Consider the following 12,370-nt stretch of genomic DNA (forward strand, 5'->3'; position numbering starts at 1 on the left):
GAGAAGTGTTTTGATTGCACTGTTATGTGGTTGCTAGGGTGTTCCCGGTGGTTGTTTACTGGCTAAAGAGTCCACCCTCATGTATCTGATCTTCTGATCTCTGTGGCTTGGATCCCTACTTCAATGCAAGTCTAGGTGTAAATCTGGTCAAAGTCTTATCACTTCGAAATTGTAAACGCACATCAATCAACAAATATGAGGTTTCTGAAGTGGCATGAGTTATGCAGAGAATACTTGGTTTATACAAGGAGGGGCGGGACTTAGGCTCTCTATTTGCTTCGCGTTTGATTGACAGGCGATCTGACCAATCATAACTCAGAATCCGCCATTTTGCCAACGTCGGTGGATTTAGGCCCCGTTTAGGCGATTTAGGCCCCAAAATAACATGGTTATTTTGAGAAACGGAGACATTTCCCTTAGTTTGTGCCCTTCGTTTACACGCAAACGGAGAATTAACCGAGAAAAACTCTGAGTGGAGATTTTGGAAAACTACGTTTGCACGTTTGCATGTAAACTGAGAAAAACTGAGTTTTAGGCAGCCGACGTCACAGTATGTGACTATTTTCGGGATTCTGATTGGCTAACGTGGACTTGAGCTTCTCGTTACACTGCCACCTACAGGTTTGGCATGCTCTTGACGGCATATACACGGTTCGTGTAAACATTTTTCTGAAAACTGACAGGTGTGCACGATGTTGTTTCTGAAAACGGAGAGGCGTGAAATGTCCGTTTATGAAAATAGCCGTCCACATGTAAACGTAGCCAAACTTGGTGTGTATTTACATTATTTTATTTGTGGTTGAAAAAACAACATACCTTCTGATGTCCATTCATGTTTATTTCGTGTTGTAGCTGCTAGTGGGAAGTGATGATCGAGTCACGTGCTACTTGAACTGAGGCGCTACAGCGATCTGTCACCACACAATAAAGAGCCACAAAACGGTATTTATTGTTTAAATTTCTTTATAAAAATCACTAAATTATAAAGCTGAGACTGTTTCATATGAAAAGTAACCTGGCCTGTCTTGTTTGCCGGCGCGTTGTCAGTGTTCTCTTTGTATTTTTCATTAATGCCACGGCTTGTCGGAAGTAGCAATGAATGAATGAATGAATGAATGGGGGAAAGTCACGTGAGAGGAGGCCTCGATCACGCTATGGATGGATATGATTGATTTGTGCGATAAATAACTTTACCACCTCTTGTGCACGTTCTCGAATAAAGACAATGATGGTGTTAATGGAAAAACGAATGAAAAAGTATACAACTCAGCCATTTCACCGCTTTGTGCCACGTCAAAATCAAACTTGATGGCCTGAAAACATGATGACTGTGGGGGGTTTTAGTGAGCAACCAGCTTGGTGAAATTAAAGGTAGGCTACATCTTCGTTTCTGTGTGACCACTATTGTTTCATTTTTGCAGACTTGATATATATCTCAAAAACTGTTGTGACATGTCACCTTTTTGACGAAAAAAAAAAAAGGCATGAAAGAACTGGCAAAATGCCCTACATGCAAAAAATAAAATAAAATCATCATAACAAAGAGGTTAATTCACTAATGTATGTTTGCACCATATGTACTTCTAAAAGGCAGATTAGGGAACAATACTTGCTGAAATAAATATTTGATTTACTGTACAACTGCTAGCTTTTTTGACCATGTTGGATTTATTTGGCAAATGTCACATTTAAAATTCTAACTACACTGTAAAAAACACAACTTGAAAAAATTTGAAATGACTGATTGTGTTGTGTTGGTTCAGCAAACATCCACATTGTAAAACATCTCGTACAGCGAAAAAAAAAACTTAGGACTAATTTCCCCTAGCTTTTTCTTGCTGACTCAACTTTTGTAAATAACAGTTATATGAACTGAAAATAAGTTGTCTGTGATACACAAAACAACGTTTAGTTGAGTCAACTTCACATTATTTGTTTTCTGGAAAGATGCAACTATTCTGTAACAAATATTTTGTAGTTGAGCCAATTAAAAAAAATGTGTCTATTGGAAACAGAAGTTCTTATTAAGAATAAGATGTAGATTTTTTATTGAAAATGTTTGGTCACCATTTTGGTGATGAGCGTTTCCTTGAGTTGGGCAGTTTGACTCTTGGCATTTTAAGTGAGTTTGTGATCTTTGTAACAGTGTTTAACAAAACACATAATTTGTTGTAAAGACCAGCATCATAAAGGAGAATAGTTCACTATCTTATTCCTGAAAAGTGATCTGTGAATAATATATTATATTTACCATCAAAACTTTAATGCAACAGATCAGATATTCTGAATTTAGATTTTTAACTACATTGTGGGATTTTTTTTTTGAAACACAGACATCAAGAATCAGCATCTGAATCTCAACAATGGTGACATGCTTCATGCCTCAATGCATGCTGGGAGCCATGATTTTAATACTATGGTGGCTCCCAGCATGAATTGCGGCATGAAGCATGTCACCATTGTTGAGATTCATACGCTGATTATTGATGTCTGTGTGTGTGTCAAAATAACATTTCCCCTTATAACGTATTTTAAAATCAGAATTCAGAATGTCTGATCTGCTGCAAGAAAGTTTTGCTGGTAAAATAATAATAAAAAATTATACATTTTGGTCAGAAATCAGATTAGTGATTTATTCTAGTTCTTGGTTTCTTTTTTCTTAAAGGGTAACTAAACACTAAACCAACTTTTTTTAGTTAATGATCTGTAAGAATGGAGCTTCATAAATGCTGTTCATTGATTCGAGTACTTTTTTTAACATTTGAGTATAAAGTGTTTTATTTTTCAAATATATGGTGTAAAAACGTCTGAGTGCTGCCCTCTTCAGGTTAAACGGAATCTCCTGAAGTAGGGGTACTCTCTGACGTAGGGTACTCTGTGACGCTACTCTGCCACGCCCCTAGCAGTCACTGGTATAAAAGCATCTGCTTCCGTCAAAACCACTGTCAGGAGTTGGAAATTGGAATTACGAGTATTGAAAACGATCAGGATAGCGTATTTTAGCATCTAGTTAGCATAGCATTTATATAGTTATTTAGATTATTTCGTGTAGCCTAGGTAGTTATTTAGCATAGTTGTTAGTGTTGTTAGAAGCATAGTTAGTTAGTAGCATAGTATTGCATCAGTTAGAATAGTGTAGATTTTTAGCATTAGTTTTGTCTGTGTTTAGTACAGTGGTTAGGCTGGTATAGGTGTAGTGTTGCCGGTAGCAACAGCGCTGCTGGACTGCATAACTTTCCCCCAGACTTGGAAATTAGCGCCAGTGTTTACATGCACTTGTGTGCCAAACGCTGCTCTTCCTGCACGGACTCCACAACCGCCGGCGCGTTTTGCTGGATATTTTTTTTCACATAGCGGCAAAATATGCTTAACGGAGGTCAATAGTAATAATAACCCACTCAGATACTGGAGTGGACCCATTCTCTCTTGCGCGGCTGCTTCGCTAGCATCGTCGGATGCCGATCGCGATGCGGGAGTTAATGCGATGCGACACCGCAGTTTGAGCTCGCGGCTCGAATTGATATGGTTTTAGCTCTGTGTCCACAGACAATTCCTCCACTTCAGGGGAAGGTGGGGGAGAAAAGTCCTCGACTTCAAATGACCGCTCTGTTGCAAAGCTACTTTCGTCACTCCAGTCACTCTCATTCTTAGCGAGTCTGACAGCAGCTGTCAATCACTGCGTCACTGCGGGTCTGTCAATCACTGCGTCACTGCGGGTCTGTCAATCACCCGCTCACCCCGCCCTCGGTTAGTCCGTTGGGGTCTGCCCACTTTTCCAGCATTTTTCAAATATTGCCAGTGGGTGGAGTCAGGCTCTGACCAGGGGTTTAGTTACCCTTTAACAACAAATTATGTGTTTTGCTAAACACTGTTACAATGACCACAAACTCCAAGTCAAACTGCCCAACCAAAGGAAACGCTCATCACCAAATGATGAGTTGCAACACATCAGCAGCTTTTTGTTTCCTCGTTCATATAATGGAAATTAGTACTAAGATTTTTTTTTTTTGTTCAAGCTTAATTTTTTTTACAGTGTATATATTCCTTAAATGAAAAGGTATAAGACTGAAAGGATCAACAGAGACTGTTAGCGTCGTCATACTGATAAAGACACGTGTGTAGTATAGTAAGTACTGTACTAATGACTCATTATGATGCGGCTCATTCACACCCAACAATGATCAGTCCTTCTCTGTTTTACTTTTTGCTATGACACACCAGAGTCATTTGAGGTGAACTTTTACACTACACATACATCACCTCATGCCGAATTGCTGCATCTGGAATCATTCATTTAGAATTAATGATGTTAAATGTTAAAATCGATCAAAGTTATGAATCCAGTCATGCTCAGACCACCCACTGAACATTCACTGACCATCTGATTCATATTAAATGGAATAAATAAGCACTTTCTTGATCTGGCAAGCTCTAATCTGATTAGCTGGCTTTGTGGCATGAGTAAAGTTTTTTTTAAATCAGTTTTCCAAGAAACTTATAAGGCAAGAAATAATCGCAGGATTTGGAAAATGTTCAGAGATCATCACAGTGACAATCGGTTAAATTTCATTTTAATGGTCCAAGCTACTAACTATAAGTAACTTTGCAACTACTGTACATGTCAACGAATTCTCATTAGAGTATTACTAGACTATAAGGTTTGGGTTAGTAGAATAAGTTGACTTATTAGTAAGGAGTAGACTGTCTGTTTAGGAGCATCAGAATAAAGAGTTAGCAGATATTAAGTCTACTAATACTCTAATGACTGCTAGTTGACATGTAGTGCAAAGTTATTCATTGTTAGTAGAATGTCTAAAGTGGACTATCGAAATAAAGTGTAACTAAACGATCAGAAACATCCATTGTGTGACGGCACACAGGAAAAGATTTGGCTAGTCAGGATCTGAGTCATAGTCATTTAATGCTTTATTCCCATGATGTTCTCAGATCCGTAGCTACTGAACTTCCCGTGACGAGTCTGAAAGCAAACAAACCGGGGGAGGAGACGGAAGAATAGAAATGTCCAGATCCGGCTGACAGCTGGGAGGAAATGCAGAATCTGTGAGTCATCAGATAGTAGTTTAATCTCAGATTTCACATGATCTTTACAGCTTCTGTTCACAGCATGAACTCAAAACTGTCAAGATATTGAAAGTCCTCTTAAATCAAATCATTATAAGTAAAGTAAAGGGTGAGGAGAAGAACGTCTGCACTATTAGTGGCATCAATGGTCGCTGACGGCGCAAAGTCAAGGTTTTCTGGATGGGATTTTGATGGTTATAAAAGCTCAATATATTTTTACATTGCTATGGCACAGGAATACATCAGTAATATCCCATACATGATTTTTAAGCTTGCATGTGTCTTGAAAAAAGGTTTAAGGAACAGCAGAGGCTGTCAGGGACATTAAACGAACAGGTTCACTCGCTAGTTCACGTTTATAATCACACTCTTGCAAACTATTCTAACTCACACTTTCCAACTTGTACATTTCAAATAAAGGGATGTCAGACGCGTAGTGCTGGTGACATTGAACTCATGCAACTCTGGTGTAGTTCGGTTATAGCCTAACTTAAGCTTTTTACTAATGGTGATTGTATTTAGGCTTCTAAATTCAGTAAAGTTCATTTGTGAAAATTATCATGATGAACTAAACAAAGAATCAAACTTGTTTTGGTCACAGAGCTTATTTTCTGCAAATATTTAAAAGCCAATTGGGTTTTTGTTGAGGGAACCAGGGTGATGCGAACTTTGAACTACCAAATTACTCAACCCTAATGTCGTTCCAAACCTGTAAGAACTTCGTTCATCTTCTGAAAACACAAATGAAGATCGTTTTGATGAAATCCGAGAGGTTTCTGAACCACCCAAGGTTATATTGCAACGTCATTGCAATGGTGAGCCGGCAGACTATTTTAAGACTTTAGACTTAAACTCAGACTTTTCAGGCTTAGAAAGGTAGTAATGATGTTTGCTGCTTGGTTGGTTTGGATGGTTTGGATGGTTAGATGGACCACAAATGGATGGTTTAGAAAGCTCTTGGATTTCATAAAAAAAATTAAAAAAAAGATGAACGAAGTGTGTTCCGAAGATGAACGAAGGTTTGAAACGACATGAGAGTGAGAAATGAATGACAGAATTTTTATTTTTGGGTGAACTATCCCTTTAAGACACAGCCCAACTCCATCAGAAGACATGTCAGACTCTTTTGACAGCACCAGAGTCACACACAGTGCTGCCCCACGATGGCCAAACATAGTCGCTACACATTTCTGTATGATTATCTAGTGCAAAAAAAGTCAAATCAATTAAAAGACTTTGTAACCTGCTAATAATGCATTGGTTTACTTAGTTTTCTCTACAGTGCAAGACACTATCCTGACAAATCCATTGGGATTTTCCCCCATGTGACTAGTGGAAAGAAAACTTCCAAAACACACTTTTAAGTGTCTATCTTATTACACTTTATCTATTTGCATCTGTAGATTTCAATTACAATACATCTTTTGAGACAGAAATCACTTACACACATTAATCTTTCCATATTATCCATATTCTGAAAGTTTTTACAGAGAGGTGTGTTCATATAAAATTTGAATATGGTGCAAAAGTTCATTTATATCAGTACTTCAACTTAAAAGGTGAAACTATATATATTATATAGACTCATTACATGCAAAGTGAGATATTTCAAGCCTTTATTTGTTATAATTTTGATGATTATGACTTACAGCTTATGAAAACCTTTTCATAATATTCTAATTTTGAATTTGGGGTTTTCATAAGCTGTAAGCCATAATCATCAAAATTATAACAAATAAAGGCTTGAAATATCTCACTTTGCATGTAATGAGTCTATATAATATATATAGTTTCACCTTTTAAGTTGAATTCATGAACTTTTGCACGATATTCTAATTTTTGAGTTTCACCTGTATATACTATGAACATCTAACATTGTATACAAAAAAATATGGCAACTTTTTTTTTTCTGGGTTTTCTGATAATATGGAGATTAATGTAAATACCTTTAAATGTAATATGTCAACAGGAAACGCACGTGATTTGCATCAGAAAGCAGGCTGAAGAGGATTTCACTGTTGGAGAGCGCTGACAGCTTCTACACACTAATGCCAATGCGTTCTGCATGCAGGAATGTCTATTAACAAACTGAAAATAAACGCACAGTCAATAAGTGTCAGTAAAGACCCGTCCCCTGTCCCGTGTGCAGCTGCGTCTCTCGCCCACTGACCCTGTGAGAACAAGCTCTGGATTCATTCTCACTGCAACCTGCTTTACAAACCCTGATCAATACTCTCCTGTCACACACTCCTCCTGGGACACGGCGCTCTAGTGCAGGCCATCAGAGCCTGAGAGCGACCCGTCACACACAATAGCCCTCTCCGCTACAGAGGACCTCTGAAGACGATCAATACTCATCTGACTGAGCTCATTTAATCCTCTGACAGGACGACTGATGCTCGTGTTGCTGAGGAGGGCCTGACAGAGCAGCTTTATACTGTACACATGACTTCATGAGGGAACACATGACGACTGCTTATCTTCATCGGCCTGAATAATCTTGCCTGTGTTTGACACTGTGTATCATGTACTGAGATACATATATACATATATATATATGTGTGTGTACATTTTACTTTATATGCATATTAATTATGTTACATACTATTATTTTTAGTTTATATATATATATATACATATAGTGTATATATATATATATAAACACTATATATATGTATATATATATATATATATAATATATATATGTGTGTGTGTGTGTGTGTGTACATTTTACTTTATATGCATATTAATTAAATTACATACTATTATTTTTAGTTTATATATATATATACACGTATATAAACTATATATATATAAACTAAAAATAATAGTATGTAATGTAATTAATATTCATATAAAGTCAAATGTACACACACACACACACACACATATATATTTATTTATTCATTAATTCATTCCTTTATATTCCTTGGCGTACCATGTATCATTTTTGTGGTATATATATGAATATGAATTATATATTATTATTATTATCTATCTATCTATCTATCTATCTATCTATCTATTTATCTATCTATCTATCTATCTATCTATCTATCTATATATCTATCTATCTATCTATCAATAATAATATAATATAATTCATATACCACCAAAGACATACACCACACGTGTGTGTGTGTGTGTTACCACAGTACTTCTTTATTAGGGTTAAGGGCATGATAAACTAATATAATGATACACTGATATAAACCATGATAGTGTAAGATTATAACATTCACATATCATTTTGTTTGCAGGGTACTCCAGTGCACTTATAAAAATACCAGGTACTGTACATATAAAAAAAAGTATAATTTATGACTATGCAAGACGTACAGAAACCACTAAATCTATATTCATTTATGATATATAAAACAATTAACACTGACCTCCCTGCAGTGATTATTAACTGTATGGAAAGTTTGTTACGTCCTGATTTTGCCGAGTTAGACGTGTGCTTGGATAAACATATTTTGTTGATCCAGAAACAACATTCCTGTCCGAAAATGTACCCTGACCCAATCCCTACCCATAACTTATCCCTAAAATCAGAAGGGAATGATAGGTGAATAACACTGATGTAGAAGCACCAAACCCTAAACTGTAAACTTGTCCCACAAATCTGATTGGTTGATTGGAATGTTGTTCCAGGATCAACATCTCTGGTGAAATCAGATTCTGCACCAAAGGTCATAAGACAGAAATGTTGTAAATACTGCCATCTAGTGGATATAAAAGAAGCTCACAAGTCTTCATGTTTCACTGTTGATAAACCATTATCATACAATATATATATATATATATATATATATATATATATATATATATATATATATATATATATATATATATATATATACAGTTATGTATAAACTTTAAAAAAATACTTATTTAATTTTAATAGTTGCTTTTTATTATAATTAAATCGTTTCTTCACTTTGTTTTACAGTGTCCTTGTTACACATGTAACATGTAGTTTCTATTGTAATTACTATAAATTATGCATAATTACATTCAACTAACCCTAAACCAAACATAACCCTATAGTAAGTATGTGTACCCAGTTTCACAGACCTGGCTTAAGTCTAGTCCCAGACTAAAATGCATGTTTGAGCTGTTAACTGAAAGCAAGTTACACGAACATATAAAATATGTTTTTTTTTCTCATGTTCTAAATTATGCTCATAAAAGCTACTTAAATTCATTAATTAAACTAAGACTGGTTTAATCTAAGCCCTGTCGGTGAAACCAGGCCTATATGCTTTTACTTAAAATGACATTCAAGTTAGTTGTCCACTAGATGGCAGAGAAACCTAGGAAAACATGAGGCCCTCAAAATCCATCACTCACACCACAGCAACAGCACATGGCTTTCTAATCACCCTGTATCATTCAGATATGCATTTTGCAGATATATATGCATTCATCAGAGCCGTTTTGCTTGCTTTTTCTATTCTGACTGATCAGACTAAACTCAGGCCTAGTGATTCAGAGATTTCCCTCTCGCATACTCAACCTCAGAGCCGAAGATGAATTGCATCAAACTCTGAAATATGAGGTGATCTACATCCCCTGAACCACCGAACTGCTGCTGAACAGTATAAGACTGCGTACAGTCATTCGAAACACATCTGATACAGAACAATAGACACTTTTATGAATGCAAGTTTCATTGCCACCACTTCCGCCTCTCTACGGCCACCAGTAACAGGGTTTTACTGGAAACCAAAGTTGCCTAACTAAAAGTAGACGAGGAGGCGGCCTTGTAAAATGACAGGGTTACGAATGTGACCTTAAAAATACATGTCGACTTCTTAGAGTGCTTACTTTCAGTTCAATATCTGGAGCTTCTGTCACTTCAGATATGTAAATTATCTTAAAATTGTACTGTAAATTGGTATTGCACAGTCATATCATATATTTAAAACAAAAAAGTACTGAGGCGGTAACATGTTACCGTGATAGTATAATTTGGTAATATGGTATGACTATATATCATATACCATGGTATACATGGTACTCCCCCAAAAGCATGGTATTGCAGTGCTCTGAAGACTAGGATAATCTACCATAGTGCTTTCTGAGTGATATATTTTAAACCAGCGTAAAAAGGTGTGCTGGTTTGGTTTAGCTGGTCAGGCAGACAAGGCTGTGGGACCATTTTATATATATTTTAAGACATTTGTTGAGCAGGGTACTGAATTTGAATGTTCCACTCATGATCTAGATCTTGAGTAAATTCTGTAATATTCATCACGTTTGTTTAAAGTTGTTGGGCACTGGAAATCACAGATTGTGTAGTTAGTAGGTACAGGCGCGCGCCGTGGCTACTAAACCACATGAATGGGCGATTAGAGGAAGTTCCAGAAGACTGTTAAAAATCACACGAATAAGAGGGGAAACAGGCTCAAAAGAGTGGGATTATATGACTTTCTCACAGTAAAGGGGTCAAAAGTTTATTTAAATTTGTTTAATAAACGCTTCGCGGCGCGTTCCGTCCGCGTCTTGCATGCGTCACATCGCGTCGTGTTTATTCAACTTCATCGGTGACGTGTAATTATAAATACAAACGACTAAATATAAAAATACTAGTTTTTATTTCCATATACGGATGTATAATAGTCAAATCAAGCAAAAAAAAATGAAGTCACTGGACATTTTGATGAGGTTATAAAAAAAAAAATGCCTGTAATAATAACACACAAGTCGATGTCAGCTATCGATTGATAAAGTCACACAGATACTCATAAAATTGACTCATTTCTTTAGAAGTCCACAACCAGGCATCTGCCATGAGGACCCTAGTTTTGTTATCTAGGAAGCCAGTGAGCACACGGTTTGACACAGCCGACACGCGCGCGCTTTTCTACCCAGATACAAACGCATTGACAAGCCGAGGCCACGCCCCTCGCTGTGACGTGGCCCTACTTAGTACGTGACTCGACACTGTAACTAACCACAGGATGGGCCTCGCGTAACGGGTCAAACGCTTCGTAAAATGAACAAGAAATAGTTTTTTCATTGGGAGCTCAGTTACAGGCGTCATTACGAGACGTTTACATTATTCTTGGTACGTGATTCCACGCGAAAACAGCCGTATGTGCGCTTGCCACAGGGAGACATGCATAGCTATGTATTCCAATTAAGTGTCTTTTTCTAAAGAGGAACAGGAAGTTAGAAACACTATCTCATGCTTGCACCGCAGGCTTCCTCTTATCTTCATCGAGCGCCCAATGAGAATAAAATGACCCGAAAAACTCACTGCGTCTTATGTAAGAAAGTCTGCACCAGTACTTGACAAGTGACAGTATAATATAGTGCATACTAATTATGCATATATATGTTAAAAACAATTCTTTTGATCTGGCAGTGTCGACTCTAGAGCCGTGGTGATGGGAGGAACACACCAGTGCACGCTCAAATTATGACTCATTTTTATACTACACTATATGGGTAACGTTAGAGGAGTGCACCTAACAGTAAAAGTTTAGAGAATCATATAAAACGCAACAAAAAAACCCCGCATTAACATGATATTTCCCCCGTAATTAATCAATAGCCTACTTAAGTCAGTGCGTTAGTGAGTTTAATGTGCACTTACCACAAAACTGCTTGAGAATGGAGCTGCACTTGTGCGTAAAAGTTACCAAGTGACTTTGGAGAGACTTTGCGCAAATGCGCACGCAAGTTCCACTGCGAATGCTCAAGATGTCCCCTCTTCCTCTTCTTTTTCCTTTGAAATAGTGGTTTTACGCGTGTTCTTCACTTGAGTCATTCATGTAGAGTCAGGTCCATACACACACACTTTCTCTTGAGCGCTCTTGGTGACGCCCACTTCACTCGACACACAGTTTGCCGCAACGATTCAAAATCTGTCTGTAGGTTGTGAATGAATAGTCTCTCAGTTAACGCCTTGACAACAGTGACTTCAGTTTCCACGGTGAAACAATCAGTTTATTACTCCATGATGCATTGGGCACAGTGAGCTCATTGTGATGCGTGCCAAAAAAGACAAAAATATATATGGGTGTGAGGTTTGGTGACCTGGCACAACTTTTAGACTTGCATTTTTAGAGGAAATGCAAACAGCATTGGTTAACTACAGGTGGGTGGCTGCCATGGCCCATGACATGATAATATATTCCATCTGAAATTATTCTAAACTGATTATTTTTCCATTATTATGCATGCAGTTTTTATGGAACATTTGTACTTCAAAAAAAAAAAAAAAAAAAAAGTCACACAGCAAGACTTTTTGGATAAACCGCAAAAATATGATTAAAAA

General features: G+C 37.1%; 1 protein-coding gene across 2 annotated transcripts in view; it reads right to left on the reverse strand.

Annotated features, from left to right (window-relative positions):
• The window catches only part of lhcgr (luteinizing hormone/choriogonadotropin receptor), a 165,320-nt gene extending 153,253 nt beyond the window's left edge, over window positions 1-12,067 (reverse strand). The window contains exons 1-2 of one of the 2 annotated variants that reach the window (XM_079635579.1): window positions 11,687-12,067; window positions 7,029-7,170 (exon numbers count right to left, since the gene is read on the reverse strand). The gene's annotated coding sequence lies outside the window, so the exon portion shown is untranslated. The remainder of the gene's footprint in view (window positions 1-7,028; window positions 7,171-11,686) is intronic. The other variant, XM_079635578.1, reaches the window with a different exon arrangement.
• Between the last annotated feature and the right edge of the window lie 303 nt (window positions 12,068-12,370).

This window comes from Phoxinus phoxinus (assembly GCF_949152265.1).
Source record: "Phoxinus phoxinus genome assembly, chromosome: 14".
Lineage (NCBI taxonomy): Eukaryota > Metazoa > Chordata > Actinopteri > Cypriniformes > Leuciscidae > Phoxinus > Phoxinus phoxinus.